The sequence below is a fragment of the Durio zibethinus genome, chromosome 7, assembly GCF_047325235.1.
Source record: "Durio zibethinus cultivar Kanyao isolate XHJ-2024 chromosome 7, ASM4732523v1, whole genome shotgun sequence".
In the NCBI taxonomy this organism is placed as follows: domain Eukaryota; kingdom Viridiplantae; phylum Streptophyta; class Magnoliopsida; order Malvales; family Malvaceae; genus Durio; species Durio zibethinus.
The window spans coordinates 24,961,241-24,977,872 of record NC_143168.1 but is presented as its reverse complement, the minus strand read 5'-3'; the positions used below and the strand labels follow the sequence as shown (position 1 = coordinate 24,977,872).

General features: G+C 32.2%; 1 pseudogene; it reads left to right on the top strand.

Moving 5' to 3' along the window:
• Positions 1-8,422: 8,422 nt before the first annotated feature.
• On the top strand, positions 8,423-9,672 carry LOC111277861 (ethylene-response factor C3 pseudogene; annotated as a pseudogene).
• The last annotated feature ends 6,960 nt before the right edge of the window (positions 9,673-16,632 follow it).

Here is a 16,632-nt window from a genome sequence, read left to right as displayed (position 1 = left end):
GCTTTTGATGGGACTAAAAGGGAAGTTCTGAGAGATATCGAGATGCCTTTACAAATTAGGCCATACACTTTTAATGTGAAGTTCAAGTAATAGATATCTCTCCCTCTTACAGCTGTTTGTTGAAAAGGTCATGGATTTACATGGCAGGTACTGTTCTTCTACCCTATATCAAAAGATCAAGTTCAATGTGAAGAGATAGTTGGTAGCAGTGTTTGGAGAAGAAGACATGTTGGTAACTCAGCCTTTGAATACTCCATATGTGAAAGCTACTGAAAAAGTAATGGAATGCTCCTATCGGTCCTTTGAGTTAGTCAACTTTATAGGTGAAAGACCCAAAAGCCAATAATGCTAAAAAATAGTGATGTGTCAGGTTATTAATAAAGGCTGGTATCTTAGAGTAGGACTAGGTAAGAACTTACAAGGAATAAGAGAACCCCTAACAGTGGTGGATAATAGTGAAAGGCTCAGCTTAGGCTATGAAGCAGCAAAATGGGAAATTAGAAGAAAACCAACAAGTAAAACAATAAGATTAATGATCATCCCACACTTATACGAGATTTTCAAGCCTGGAGGATTCATGTACCTAAATGCAGAAGAGGATTGTGAACAAAACATGAAAAAAGCATTTGCCTAGTTAACCATCCATGCTATTGAAGATGAAATAGGGCTTGAATAAGAAAAGTGGGTTCGTTATTGTCTGTCAGAGTATGAGCTGAATAATTAGAGCACCATTGAAGTGCCTTTTATCCTTGATACCAATCCAATGAAATTATACATCCCAATAGCTATTGCCCAAGGTATTGGGATGATTTTTTTTGTTTGGACCATCTATCTTTTATTATTTTAATAAAAATTAAGAATGATGCATTTTCATTCATTTCTTCTTGTGCCTTCATTATTGCCATTTTTTTCAAACATATCTTGCCAACATATCCCATTTCATTTAATTTCAGATTTTTAAATGAACAAAAAGATAATTATGATAATGATTAAGAGGTTAATTTTAAGAATTCAATTAACAATGATGAACTTGACAATGTAGATGATTCTGAAGAGTATGCTATACCTCTGGACCTAATGAGATTGATTGAATAAGAAAATAAGCCAATCGAGCCTCATCAGGAGATACTGACTTGATGAATTTAAGAGATAAAGAGAATAAAAAAAAGGTCAGAATTGGCACTTTGTTTTCATAGAAAGATAAGCAACGTTTGGAAGCTTTACTTCGAGAATTCATAGATATGTTTACTTGATCATACCAGGATATGCCAAGACTAAGTATAGAGATAGTAGAGCACAGATTACCTCTGAAGTCAGAATGTAAGCCAGTCCAATAGAAATTGAGGTGAATGAAACTTGAAATGCTGCTAAAAATCAAAGAAACGGTGAATAAGCAATTTAATGCAGGTTCTTACAAGTGGCTAAGTATCCGAAGTGGGTAGCCAATATAGTATCAATTTTTAAAAAAGATAAAAAGGTATGGATGTGTGTAGATTATCGTGATTTGAATAAAGCTAACCCAAAAGATAATTTTCTTTTGCCTTATATTGACACGTTGATGGACAACATGGCTAAACATTCAATGTTCTCTTTTATGGATGGGTTTTCAAGGTATAATCAGATAAGAATGGCTATAGATGATATGGAAAAGACCATTTTTGTGACTATGTGAGAAATATTTTGCTACAAAGTTATACTTTTTGGGCTAAAGAATGCTGGGGTAACATATCAAAGAGCCATGGTGACACTCTTTTATGACATGATGCACAAAGAAATTGAGGTGCATGTAGATGATATGATTATAAAATCTCGAGAAGGTGAAGATCATGTCACCAACTTCAAAAAGTTATTTAAGAGGTTGAAAAAATTTTAACTCAAATTGAACCCAACCAAGTGCACCTTTGGGGTAAAATCAAGAAAGTTGCTAGGCTTCATGGTAAGTGAAAGAGAGATTGAAGTTGATCCAGATAAAATACGAGCCATTCAAAATTTGTCACCTCTAAGTACACCAAAAGAAGTTCGAGGTTTTTTTGGAAAGATTAAGTTATATTTTTCGATTCATCTCTCAGCTTACCTACAAATGTGATCTCATATTTAAGCTTCTCCGTAAGAATAATCCTAAGGAATGGAATGAAGAATGTCAAGTGACTTTTGATAAAGTTAAGCAATACTTGTCAAATCCTCCAGTGTTGGTGCCATCTGTTTTAGGGAAACCCTTAATTTTATACTTGACTGTGTGTGAGAATTCAATAGGATGTGTGCTAGGGCAGCAAGATGAGTCTAGTCAAAAAGAGAGAGTTGTTTACTATCTGAGTAAAAAGTTCACAGAATATGAATCCAAGTGTTTCTCATTAGAGAAAATGTATTGTACATTAGCGTGAACCATCAAAAGACTCAGGCAGTATATGCTCTATCATACCACATGGCTCATAGCAAAACTGGATCCAATTAAATACATCTTCGAGAAGCCTTTTTTGTTTGGAAGAATTGCTAGATGGCAAGTAATGCTTTCAAAATATGATATTATATATGTAAGCCAAAATATAATAAAAGAAAGTGCTATAGCTGAGTTCCTTGCAGATCGTGCTACTGAAGAATATGAACCAATGAGATTAGAGTTTTCGATAAAGATCTGATGATTGTTTCCCAATTAGAGAAGGGAGAACATGAAGAAAGATGTTGGAAGATGTATTTTGATGGAGTTGTTAATGCCTTGGGACTTGGAATTGGGGTAATTCTGATTTTTCTCGAAGAATAATACTATCTTATAATAACGAGGTTAAATTTTAATTACACAAATAACATCGTTGAATATGAAGTGTGTGTCATGGGTTTACAAGCTGCTATAGACAGAAGAGTTAGAGTATTAAAAGTGTTTGGAGACTCAACTCTAGTTATATATCAACTGAAAAAAGAATGGGAAACGAGAGACTCAAAACCCGTTCCATATCATAAGTATATTCTGGAGTTGATAAAGCAGTTTGAAGATATCTAATTGATCATTTACCTCGAGAAGAGAATCTGATTGCTGATACCTTAGCTACTCTGGCTGTAATGATCTGAATTAATGATAATACTGATATTCAGCCTATCAAGTTAGATGTCAAAGATATGTCAGCTCACTGCTCTAATGTAAAAGAAGAAAATGATGGGAAGTCCTGATATTATGAAATCTTATAGTATATTAAGGATCAGCAATACCTAGTTTAAGCAACAGAGAATGATAAAAGGGTCATCCAAAGATTAGCTATAAGCTTTTTCCTAAACGGGGATGTTCTCTACAAAAAGAGCCATGATCAAGTATTGTTGAAGTGTGTAAATAAGACAGAGGCAAAAAAAATTATTAAAAAGGTGCATGATGGAATATGTGGGGCACATGTTAATGGACATATGATGACAAGACAGATTATGAGAATAGGGTATTATTGGTTGACAATGGAGAATGATTGCATTGACTATGCTCATAAATGTCATAAATACCAGATATACACTGATAAGATCTATGCTCCGCCATTTACTTTACATGTTTTGGCACCACTTTGGCCATTCTCAATGTGGGGCATGGATGTCATTGGTCCTATTATCCTAGAGGCTTCTAATGGGCATAGGTTTATTAGTGATGATAAATTACTTCACAAAATGGGTGGAGACAGTATCATATGCAAATGTAACACGATCTGTGATTTGTAGGTTCATAAAAAGAGAGTTCATCTGTAGATATAGACTTCTAAAGAGAATTATTTTAGACAATGCCAAAAATCTAAATAGTAAAATGATGTAAAAAATATATGCCTAATACAAGATCAAGCATCATAACTCAGCACCATATCGTTCGAAAATGAATGGGGCAGTTGAGGCAACTAACAAGAATATCAAAAAAATTCTTGAAAAGATGACTAAAACGTATAAAGATTGACATAAGAAGTTACCATTTGCACTGCATGCATATCAAACATCAGTGCGAACCTCTACTGGGGTAATCTTATTTTTTTTTGTTTATAAAATGAAAGCTGTACTGCCAGTAGAAGTGAAGATCCTATCTTTGAGAGTTCTAAAAGAAGTTGAATTGGTAGAGGTTGAATAGATTTGAGAAAACTATGAACAGTTAAATTTCATAGAAGAAAAGAGATTGACAGCACTGTGCCATGGTCAACTATATTAAAGATGAATGATAAAGGCTCATGACAAAAATGTCCGACCTCGTTGTTTTCAAGAGGGATAGTTGGTCTTGAAAAGAATTCTTCCAAATTAGCATGATAATAAAAGGAAATAGACTTCGAATTGGGAAGAGCCATATGTGGTGAAATGGGCTTTCTCAGGTGGAGCATTGATACTAGTTGAGATTGATGGAAATGATTTATCCCATCCTGTAAATTCTGATGTTGTGAAGAAGTACTATGCTTAAAAAAAATAAAATAATAAAAAAAATGAAAAATAAAAAATGAAAAATGAAAAAAAAAAGAGGACTCAAGGCGAAAACCCCAAGAAGGCAGTTTGAGTCATAGGGGATTTATCTAAGTTGAAAACCTAAAAAGACAGCTTAGATAGGGAAGATACAACATCAAATCTGAAAGTTCATTGGCATGAAAGCTAGCAAATTCGAAGAAGCTCTAAGTTGTTAAATGCATTAGATGGTTGGATTTTCAGAAAAACCTTGAGATGTGTTATCATGATTGTCCGATTGTTCATTTTTGGGCATTGTCTCCCTATGCTTATTTTTGTAATTCTTTCTTGGCCAAAGTTTGCTAACATTTTTGCTAATAAAAGAATTCTACTTCACTCTTTATGTGCCTTTTCTGTTGACTATTTCCTAACCATTCATATTCTTTTCTCCTTAATACCTTACAATGGAAGAAATGTGCAAATGTATTCTTACTTTTTGAGTTTAAAATAATGATTGATAAATGAATAATGGCATGAAAGATTTTTACATTACATTGAAGAAGTCAAGAGTGATAAAGATAGAATTGAGATGTTCAGTTCTTGATAAAGACAGTAAATTTGGAAAGAGATTTTTTATAGAAAGAATGTGAGAATTAAATAGAAAAGATGATTGAGAGTTACACTGGCTCGATCTTAGAAGAATAGCGTAACTTGGTTTTTGAAGAATCAAAAGTTTGAGGCTAAAAAAAAGAGCTTGAAAAACTTGAGTACCATAATTAAATGAGAATTAATTAGCCAGCATTTGCATAGCATGCATTGAATTTTGCACGCACTGCATTTCACATAGCATATACTGCATCCAAGAAAGCATAGTACATAAAAAGCAAGGGTATTCTAAGATCCCACATGGAGAAGGCAGATATGAAGAAATTTTGATTTTCCAATTCTCGTTCGAAAAAAGCTTGTGAGGTAAGTCCCTAATCTTTGAAAAAGGATATCTCTTGGCATCCTGATTGATTTGTAAGACCTTTAAGCATAATCTCCTGAAATTCCTTCAAACATGATCTTTGGCTCCTTTAGACATGATTGTCAATGAGCAATTTATTTTTTCAAAATTGTGGTGCCTCTGTTTAGAGGAGCAATTTACTTTTCAAAAGTTCTGTTGCCCCTGTTTAGAGGAGCAATTTATTTTTTCAAAAGTAGTTATGTTGCCTCTATTTAGATGAGCAATTTATTTTTACAAAGTCGTTGAGCCTCTGTTTAGAGGAGCTTAATCAAAATTTCAACCAAAAAAAAAAAATAAAAAAAAAAAAGAAAAGAGTCGAGTGGAGCCTTGAATGGGTGTCTACGTCTTTGCACAATTTTTGTCTCACAAAAAAATGTGCAAAGAATGGCAGTTGTAGATACCCAATTTGGTTGAGGCCCGGATCAATTAGGTTTGGTCCAAATGGGTAAGCCCATTTTGTATTGTTATTTTATATCTTATTTATTTATTTATTGCTATTATTATTATTATTTATTAATATATATATTTTATCTATTAATATATTTTATCATTTATCTATTAATATATATTATTATTTATCTATTAATGTATATAAATTTTTATTATTAACTATTATCTATTTTTATTATTTATCTATTAGTATATATATATATATTTTTTATTGATATTTTTTATTTTTTATTTATCTATTAATATTTTTTTTTGCTGTGATTAGAAGATGTTGATAAAAAAAGTTGGAATTTTATCGTGAATTTTGGATTTAATCAGAGTCTGGATTGGATTCAAAGATTGAATCTCAATCCAAGAGGGAATTAGGATTGATCAAAAACTCTTCTGATCAATCCCTATAAATAGATCCACAGAGAACACACAGAAGGACACACGGAGAGGAAACAAAAGCTAAAAGTGTTCTGGTGCGTTAGAAATAATTTTAGGAATTTGTGGAAATTTTTAGAATTTTTGAAGTTTTTTTTTTTTGAACAATTTCTGAAAAATTTCCAGAATTTGGTGAATTTTTCAATGACATTTGAATTTTTCGACGACTTTTTCGATCAAATTTAAAGTTTCGGTAAGTTTTGCCAGATTCCAGCAGAGTTTCAACCAAAATCTAGGTTCGAGTAAAGAGAAGGATGAGGAAAAGAAGTGAAGAGAGAGAAGGAATGGAGGATCTTATGAAAAAACGAAGGTATTTGCCTTTTATACCCTGTTAAAATGACGTCATTTTGGTAAACTCAGAGGATCCGCGCGTTTCTATTTGGATGACCCGATCCGCATCACAACCCGCTTTTGACCCGAGTTCGATTGCACCTTAATCATCAAGTCGAGCCAAGCCGAACCACTTGAGCCGCACCAAGCCTAGCCATATTCTGTCTCTCAAACCGAGCCGAGCCAATCCCAACCGCTCAAGCCGTGCCGCATTAAGGTTTTTATTTATTTATTTATTTATTATTATTATTATTATTTATTTATTAGAATAGAATTATTTGGTATTTTCTATTTTATTTTTATTTTATTTTTTATGATTTTTCCAAAATAAAATTCCAAAAAAACAAAAAAATATATTCTTGAAGAAAAGTTGAAAGTATCAATTTTCCTTAAAGATAAAATTTTCAAAAAATATTTTTGGAAAAAAGTTGAAAGTATCAATTTTCCTTAAAATAAAAGCTTTCAATTTTTTTGAAAAAAAAGATTTATATCGAAAGTTGAATCACTATTCCTTTTTCTTATTTTTTTTTCCTTTTCTTGAATTTTTTTCTAATATTAAATAATCTGACGATGGAGCCTCTGCAAGTGAAACAATGTTCTCTTTTCATACTCTTGAGGTGAGAATTTTTTCAATTTTTTGCTAAAAGTATTAGAGTCAATTGAGAATAATTTTCAATAATTAATTACTTGGTAAATTTTTAAGGTTTATTGGATAACACAAAATTAAGCTGATACTATTTTTTGATTGGCGTTGTGAGGGTGCTATAACCTTCCTTACACGTAACCGTACTCCCAAATCTTGTTCTGGTCAACAGACCTGAACCTATTCTTTTAGGGACTCTTAAGTTTAGATGTTGCTTGAGATGATAGATTCTTTAGGTGATCAATCGCACCTAAATAAAAAAATATTAGTGGTGATTTTTTAAGTTAATGTCTAGCGATAGATCCTCAGATTTAAACGTTATGACAATCTATATTCTCACATCATGCCAAAAGGAAGCAAAATGTTGAATGGAAATCAACCCAATTTTCTTGTAAGGACCATTTCTTTTTTTAGTTTTTTTCTTTTGACTGTCGAAATCACCCCACCCTTGGTGCAAAAGATTAAGAAGGAAAAAGAACTTATTAAACAACTTGCTTTTTGGAAGAAAGAAATATGTTTCAGCTTTTCAATCATGGGTGTTATTCAAATGGTTAATCTGCGAAGGCCATGGATAAACATGCACCGTCAAATAAAAATTTACGGTAAGCAAGGGCTCGATCAATGCAAATTAAGGACTTAAATTACATTCTACAAACAAAATTTTTTACTAGACACTGCATGTTTAAGTTCATTGATTTCATTTTTAAGTCCATCTATCATAATTACTAGACACTGCATGTTTAAGTCCATTGATAATTAAACAAAATTTGCTTAAAAATTATAAGCAAATTTTTTTCACTACACACTGCATGTTTAAGTCCATTGATAATTAAAAAATTATGTAATTTAGGTCTTTTTTCAATGTAATTAAATTATTGATAATTATAATTGGGTGAAAAACCCCAAACCTAAATTACCATCTGTCAATTTGATTTCATTTGACACTATTCAGATGTTCTACATTCAGATACATTATCTGTATCTTCTAAAAAGTGTTGCAAGCACTACTTTAACACTGGACTATAGACCACTTAGGTGCGGCACCATAGGCATCCGCTGGTGTCCTGCTTTGATAGCCGCTAGTGCCAAGTGGGCAAAACCCTTATCTACTGATGAAATCATCAAGCTGACGCAAGATATTGAAAACTTTCTTCTGACCTCGCCGCCATGGCCCATTTGTTCCTTTCACTCACCTGTAACCACCTCATTCTGGGTCCAATTAACGACCCAATAATTTGTTTGAAACCCTTGTATTCATGTAACTTTGCCACTTTTCCATCCCTTGTCATGTCTCAGTCGATATTAAATTTTTGGATTCTGAACTCCAACAGGCGTTTTTTTTTTTTTTTTTTGGCTCTCTCTCTGCCTTAGCCTATATGTATCCCTTAATCTTTGAAATGTTTCTCCTATGACCAATGACCATACTCACCGTGAAATACCATATTCAAAGAGAAGAATATCAAGAATCTCATACATGGATTCTTCATATTTCGAATGCCCATATTCTCAATTCTCTGCTGAATCATCTTCTTCCTATGTTTCTCAAGAAAATTTGTCGCTAGAATCGTTCAATTATTACCAAGCCCTTCCTTTCAATGAAAATGATTCTCAGGAGATGCTTCTCCTGGGAGTCCTAAACCAAGCTCCGGTAAGCTCCTTTAATAATAACTCTAGAGATGATGAAGTAAGCTCAAAAGCTAATGAAGGGGAGTCTACCAGGGAGGTTTCTTACAGAGGAGTTAGGAGAAGGCCTTGGGGAAAATATGCAGCTGAAATAAGGGATTCAACAAGGAATGGTGTTAGAGTTTGGCTTGGAACCTTTGACACAGCTGAGGCTGCAGCTTTAGCCTATGATCAAGCAGCATTGGCAATGCGAGGTTCCAAGGCTATACTCAATTTTCCAAAGGACAAAGTCTATGAATCGTTTCAAGAAATGAACTATAGATTTGAAGAAGGGTGTTCACCTGTTTTAACAATGAAAAAAAGGCACTCCTTGAAGAGCAAAATGGGGATGATGAAGAAGGTCAAGAAAGATAAAAAGGAAATTATGAGGATGGAAAATGTGGTGGTGTTGGAGGATCTAGGAACTGATTACTTGGAAGAACTTCTTAGCATTTCCGAGAGTTCTACTCTCTGGTAAATTATTTGAGAATTCCTTCCATTAATCATTCTTTGTCTATCTTTTTCAATATACAAAAGCGTCATAGTTTGAAAATAGTACCAAGATCTAGACTCAGGCATCATTTTTTAAAAATAATTATATAAATCAACTTAATCAAGTTTTTAAATTATAGTTGAGTATGATGAAGGGTTTTCTTTTTTCTTTCTTTCTCCTTACTGTTTAGAAATCAAGGAAAATGACTTTTTCCTCTTGGATGATTGTCTGTTGTAAATGTTGAATATGATGAAGGATTAAAGTTTTCTTGTGCGACATAGAATTTTATTTGTCAACTTGTGCAAGTTGACAATATAATTATTTGCTAGCTTCACTTTCATGTTCCATTAAAATGGAACTTGATATTGACAATATTGTCTCATCAGTTATCGATTCATTGCATTTTAAAACCGAAACTACATTTAATGTATTTTATAGCTGATTTGATTTGTCTAGATATAAATTATATATCTTTGTCAATTTCTTTTCTGTAGCAAACCAACAAACTGCAGTATAAACAACACTCAACATACCTTGACGGTTTAGTCCCCACTATGTTTTTCAGATGGAAAAATGATGCTCTTGCATCTCATCTTTCATATATTGCAAGAAATCTATGAAAATATTAAGATTCAATATGAAACCTCCCTCTTTTTAAGGAAGGATACAAATAGAATAATCTAAATTGTTAAACATATTATAGGAAAAAAAATTACTTTCAATTGCTTGAAAAGAGAGTCAAAGCAAGAAATAGAAACATGTAATTAAAGAAAATTTCTTACTCTTACTCATTTTCTTTGTTCATAACGAGAATCGTTATGTATAACAGAGTTTTTTGATATCACAATTTCTTTTTAAGAGATTTAAGATATTAATCTCATTCAAGTGTATATAACAATTCAATCCCAAAAAAAAAAAAAAAATTTGATGAAATATTCAGTCAAATAATACTGTTGGGTAGTAATTTATAATAAATAAAACAAAGAAATTGGTTTATAATAAATAAAACAAAGAAATTGGTTTATAATAAACAAAACAAAGAAATTGGTTAAGTTAAAAGAAACTATAGCCAAATAAAACACAAAAGTAAAGGGAACAACCTCGTTTGTTTGCATTTATCCCCAATCTCCCATATGGGGGCCAGGGCCATGCCAGCCTCTATGCGCACATGAGAAGAAAAAAGAAAAGGCCAAAATGGAGAAAAAAGTAAGCATAAGTAATGCCACTTGCTTTATGTTTGAAATGCATTGGGTAATCAAAATGATAGCTATGATCATTTTTTACCTTTTAGTTCCTTATCTTTGTATGGATTTGAAGTTCTTTTAGTTTTTACTACATTGGGTGGGAGAAAATGTTGAAGATTGAAGCCATCGGAGATTCCAATTTCAGCGCTTCTTTCTGATGGATCAGTCCAATCGATACTCTCATTGGGTCATAAATGAGAGGCATGTAATCTGGGCTTTCCTCCTCGGGTCTTCATCTAAGTAAAATGGGTTGGGATTTCCTTAATTCAATCCAAAAGCCCTAATGGAACGAAATTGAAGTCAACCACGGGTGGGAAAGGCAAATTAACCATTTTAGATTAATTAAATTTTATTTTAATGTTAGATTTAGAAAAAAAATTAGGTTAATCCTAAATTGTTGTCTTTTTATGACTGAAAACCATAATACTATACGTTCAGAATGTCGTGAGACTTTCAAAGTTTTATTAATATTTTTCCTTTACATTTTCCTTTTATTTTCCTTCCTATTTTCCCTTTAACCAAACAGAAAAATAGATTCCAAGATTTTATTTTTTTCCCTACTATATATTTTCCCTCGTACAAAACAAGGCATGTCTTCACCCAAATAGGAAAGTTTCCTTCACAAATATATGTCTATAAACAATGAGGTATACGAGGCAAAACAAATCAATTATACTAATAAAGAAATAAACCTCTTTTTTTTTTAATAGCCTATATATTGCACTTATTTAAGGATAAAAACAAGATTTCAGTAAAAACAAAAAAGGGGTTGAGATATATGGTAGTACAAATCAAAAGCAGTGTATAATTTATACATATAGATCAATCGTGGTGATCAACGGCATAGCCATCTCGATTAGTTTTACTATCTTGAGTTAGAGGGTTGGCTTTGGGGCTTGGTGGTGGTGACAGTGAAGGCCGGTCTGGAAGAGGAGGAGAAGCTGTAGGAGTTAGGTTCTCAAAGCTAGCTAAACCTCTGGAGGCCTCGACCATGGGAATGCCATTTGAGAAAATTGTATTTCCCAGCGTCAACATGATCAATACAAGAGAATATGAAATGGTAGCCATTTCGGACTCCTTAATCAAAGGTTTTTTTTTTTTTTTCGGTTGGATTCTTTGCATACGAATATGTTCATTATATAGGGACCAAAGTTCTTGACCCAATGGCTACGTAATCAAAGTCAAGGTCGCCTGGAAACTCAGTAAAAATGGTCCCCAATATTGGAGGAATCGATCCAGGAAGTTTCCGTCTCTACACTGAATAATTATAACGTTAAAGAAGCGTCAAGTGTGAATCTAAATAACGTTTGTCAACTTGTTTTATATCTTTTCTAGAAATACGAAGAATGGAAAATTATCTATATTCAGAATTCGGAGTTTAGTGTTTAAGTAAATTTTTATAGTAATGATGTCTATTTAATAATTTTTAATATAAAAAAGTAAAAACAAAATAAAAATAATATGAATTAAATATAAAAATGCTTTGATGGTAGGTATTTATCATTCTTCAAACAAATGTGCTTTGAAGAAAACATGAAACCTAGTGTTCAGGTAGTTTCAAAGATGTGGACGGTTGGGGAAAGAAGAAAAATTTTTGAGTTATATATTCTTCGACTATATTTTCGATGAGAGAAGAGTCAAGGGGACAATGAGATTGGTTCCAATAATATTAAAAATAATAATAATTATTATTAAACTATGATTAAAAAAATTGCTATAATTATGATTAAAAAAATCATTAAAAAATTTATATTAAATGAATCCTATTGAAATTTATATTTAAATTTAATTATAATACAATAAATTTAATTGTATCGTTTTGAAAGGATAATAAAATCTAAACCTCCATTAAATTTAGATTTAGAATAAAAAATAGCTTTTGCTTACTTAGAGTATTATTATTTCAAATAGAAAATTAACTAATTTTAAAGAATACCCTAACATACACGTTAGCAAAATCTATAAAAATATAACACCAGGAGGTGAAAGAAAAAAAATTAATAAATAAAGACAAAAGGTAGATGTGTCCATGGACTTGACCACCCATAAATTGCGCGGCCATGATAGATTGAACCGTGTCGTCGTATGCCCTCTGATTGCCATCCATAGGCACAATTGAGATATTTGAGACTAATTATATAATACCCATCTTACCATTCGATTATGGGTTAATGTTAAATTTTGTTATTATATTTCAGTTTTCTGAATTTTACTAATGTAGTTTTAATTTTATTAAATTTAGACATAAATCATAAAAATGATAGAAATTGGCCCTTTAATTTAATGAAGTATTCTGTAAAACATTTTAATTTTATTATTGTTATTTTTAAATTGATGAAATTAAAATTACAACGATAAAATTTATCATTTGTATTAATAAAATATTTTACGAAATACTTCAATTTCATTATTTTTATCCCAAATTTAATAAAATTAAAAATACAAAGACAAATTCAACAAAAATGAAAGTACAACACAGAATTCGATATTGATTCATAGCACGATAATAGAATTATCTTTTTATCTGAATAGTTGAAAAGTCTACAAAGTTAAAGGATAAAAAGTAAAGGAGGAAGAGAAAACAGAGAAAAGCAATATCAGGAATAGTGGACTAAAATAAACAAGCCAGGCCATTTAAGTGGTTCACTTCCGTAAACACACACGACAAACAAATTAATCGATAAAATCTTGGAAGCAAAAGATCGTTTAAGTAGAATTCTGTTGCCGAGCTCTTTCGTAATTTCTGTTGATCATTTAAGAAATAATAGCAGAGGAATAGCTATTAGCTACGTCAAACTTCGAGATAAAATATAGCTTTTTATTTTCTAATTTTTTAACAGAAGCAAGCTATGTTGACATTGGTGGTTGCGCTGGTGGTGGTCTTGAGAATGGCTGCGGAAGAGATGGAGGAAACGGAATCTGGGGTGATCTGGGGTGATTAATACGATTACTAGGATTATGCGGAGATGTTGGTGTTTTGCGTGGCTGTGGCTCGGGCTGAACCCAACGATGTGGAGTAGGTGGAAGTGGTGGTGGTATGCCTTGTTTCAGCCTTCTGGATACAGCCTCGAATTTAGAAGGAAAATCGAAGGAAGGATTGTATTTGTCAGCAGAAGAAGGACCCGAAATAGCCTCAATGGCGTGGATTAGGTGACTGTTATGTGTAGACACCGATTTTGTCCGAATCTACTGTCTTCATTTTCAATTTAATATTAATAATAATTTTAATAATAATAATAATAATAATAATAATAATTAAAAGAAGAAGAAGAAGAGAAAGATCAAAAAAAAAAAAGGGCTGGAAAATGGTAGCGTCGTCACCCTAGCAGCTCCATTTAGCCACCAAATCAGTCCCATCAGACCAACCACGCTTATGACTTTCGTTACCCCTACAACCACGCACTACAGACACTTACAGTCACACCTACAGACTTCTAGACCACCTTCTTGAACATACGTCCGATTCTATAAAGACCCTAGCTTCCTCCCTTTTCAAAGGAGGATCTATTCACAAAAACCCTAACTCATTTCGTAAAAAAAAAAAAACCTCTCAGACACAAAAGCTAAAAACGCAAACAACCCCAACACCAAAATAGAAAAACCAAACCAAAAACTAAAAAAAAAAAAAAAATAACACAGTCCTCCCCGTAAAGAGGAACCCAATGCCAAAGAAGATACTTGTAACAAGAAAAAATAACATTAGTTTTGGTTTTACAAAAAAAAAAAAAGAGAAGAGAATACCGAAAGCTTTGAGCCTCGATCTACGTCGATCAAGGTAGTTTCTGACAAAACGGGCACAAGATCTGAAAAGATCACGAGGAGGTGAACATTTTGGAAAGTTTTGTGTTTTTCGACCATCGACAGCGGTAGGTGCGACGGTCAACACAGTGGCACAGACGCTAGAGGTCAAACGCTGATTGAGCCTCAGAGCCTCCCTCTGTAATTTTTTTTTTTTTGGCAAAAGAAGAAAAAATGACCGAAAAAAAATTTTTAGTTTTATATAAACGGCCAAAACCCAAAACGACGTCGTTTCACTAAAGCCTAAAACGACATCGTTTTAGCCTCTGAGGATCCGTGCGTCGACTCGTGACCCAACTCGAGGTTCGTGCAATCGACCCAATTACCCGATTCATCTTCAGACCCAGACCAGTTTAGGTGAACCGGACCAGACCGTCGCTAAACTGTTGACACCAGAACCAAACCATCCCTAAACTACGAGACCGAACCGAGCAATCTATCCAACCAGATCCGCGTTGACTAGACTGTTGACCGATCGGTTCAGGTAAAAAAAAAATTTTTTTTAAATTTTTTTTTACATTATTTTTATAATTTTATACATACTAAAATATTTAAATTTGTTAGAATAATTTTTTTATGTAGTTAAAATTTCTATAATTTTGTTATTTTTAAAATAAAATTTAAAATATAATAAAATGAAAAATAATAAAACTTTATAATAATAATATTGATAAAAAAAATAAGAAAAGGAAATTTTATCCAATGATAGGATTTAAAAGTATTCCGAGTAGTGATGCCTATGAAATCTCTAGGTCAGAAGAATTTTTTAAATACTACCAGTGTATTGAAATATTTTTAAAATTTTTTCAATACAATAAAAATTTTCTTTTTGTTAACAATAAATAAAAATTAATTAATATATTAAAAAATAATAATATAAATAAGAAAAAAAGAAATTTTATCCAATGATGGGATTCCAAAAATATTCCGAGTAAAAATGCTTTAAGAAATCTTTAGGTGAGAAGATTTTTTTAAAAAATATTATCAGTGTATTGAATATTTATAGAAAAACTTCAATAAAATAAAAATTCTTTTTTTCTTCAAAATTAAAAATAAAAATAATTAATAAAACAATTAATAAAATTTTTAAAAAAAGGAAAATAAAATGTGTGCATCAACATGTTATTATTTGCATTGCATACATGACACAATTTTTTTACAAAAAGTAAATTCGGACCTCCAAAGATGAGATTCTAAGGTGTTCCGAGAAGTGATGCTTAAGAAATCTTTATGTGAGAAAGAGTTCTTTTAATATTACCAACGTACTGGAACATTTTAAGAATTATTTCAATAAAAATGTTTTAATTTATTTTTCTCAAATAATATTTGAATATAAAAACAATAAATCAAAAATAAAAAAATTAATTTTCAAATACCGAAAATAAGACTGCTTTTATCAAAATCGAAGGATAACATGTAGTTAATTGGTACCGTTTAAACGGGCACTGTGGGGGTGCAATACTTCCCTATACGTAACTGACTCTCGAACTCAGACTGTTGCATAGACCCTAAAATTATTTTTTTAATAAATTTTAATTAATTTTAAGATTTCATTAAAAGAATATGTTTTAATAGGTGGTCAATCACACCTAACCAAAAAAGATTTGTGACGACTCCGTTATTTTTTTTATTTCATTTTCAAATTCGTCAAATGGACACAAAACCGTTACGATACTATGTGATAGTAGGACGCCGAGGATCGACATGAACATTAGCATGCAAGAACGGGCATCCATAATTTCTTGATGGCTAGACAATATGATACTCAAACTATGAAATTAATGGGTCTGTGCGCTTTGTTAGTGACCGAACATTATTAAGGCATCGTCTCCACGGCTGACCCATTGGTTACGCAGCTACCTTTAAGTCAAGCTTCCTTGTGGAGCCCAATTAATAAAATTAAGTCTAGAGGAAGTTGCTAGCTTTCTTCATTTTGAGTGACAATTGGTTTTGCTAACTACTGAAATCAACCAAACATGTTTACCGACCAGGCCTCCGGGACATTAATTTGGTGGTATTGCAGTCAGGGGAACTGGATTTTTTAGTGCGAAACATCCTCATTTTGCCAGAGTAGGAGGTCCTGGATCAATACTAACATTAGTAGGCAAGATTTATGAACCCATGCATGGCTTGTAAAAGTTCCAAGTAGCTAGGAAGTAAAGCTACATTTAGGGGCCACTAGCAAGTTGCGAACTTG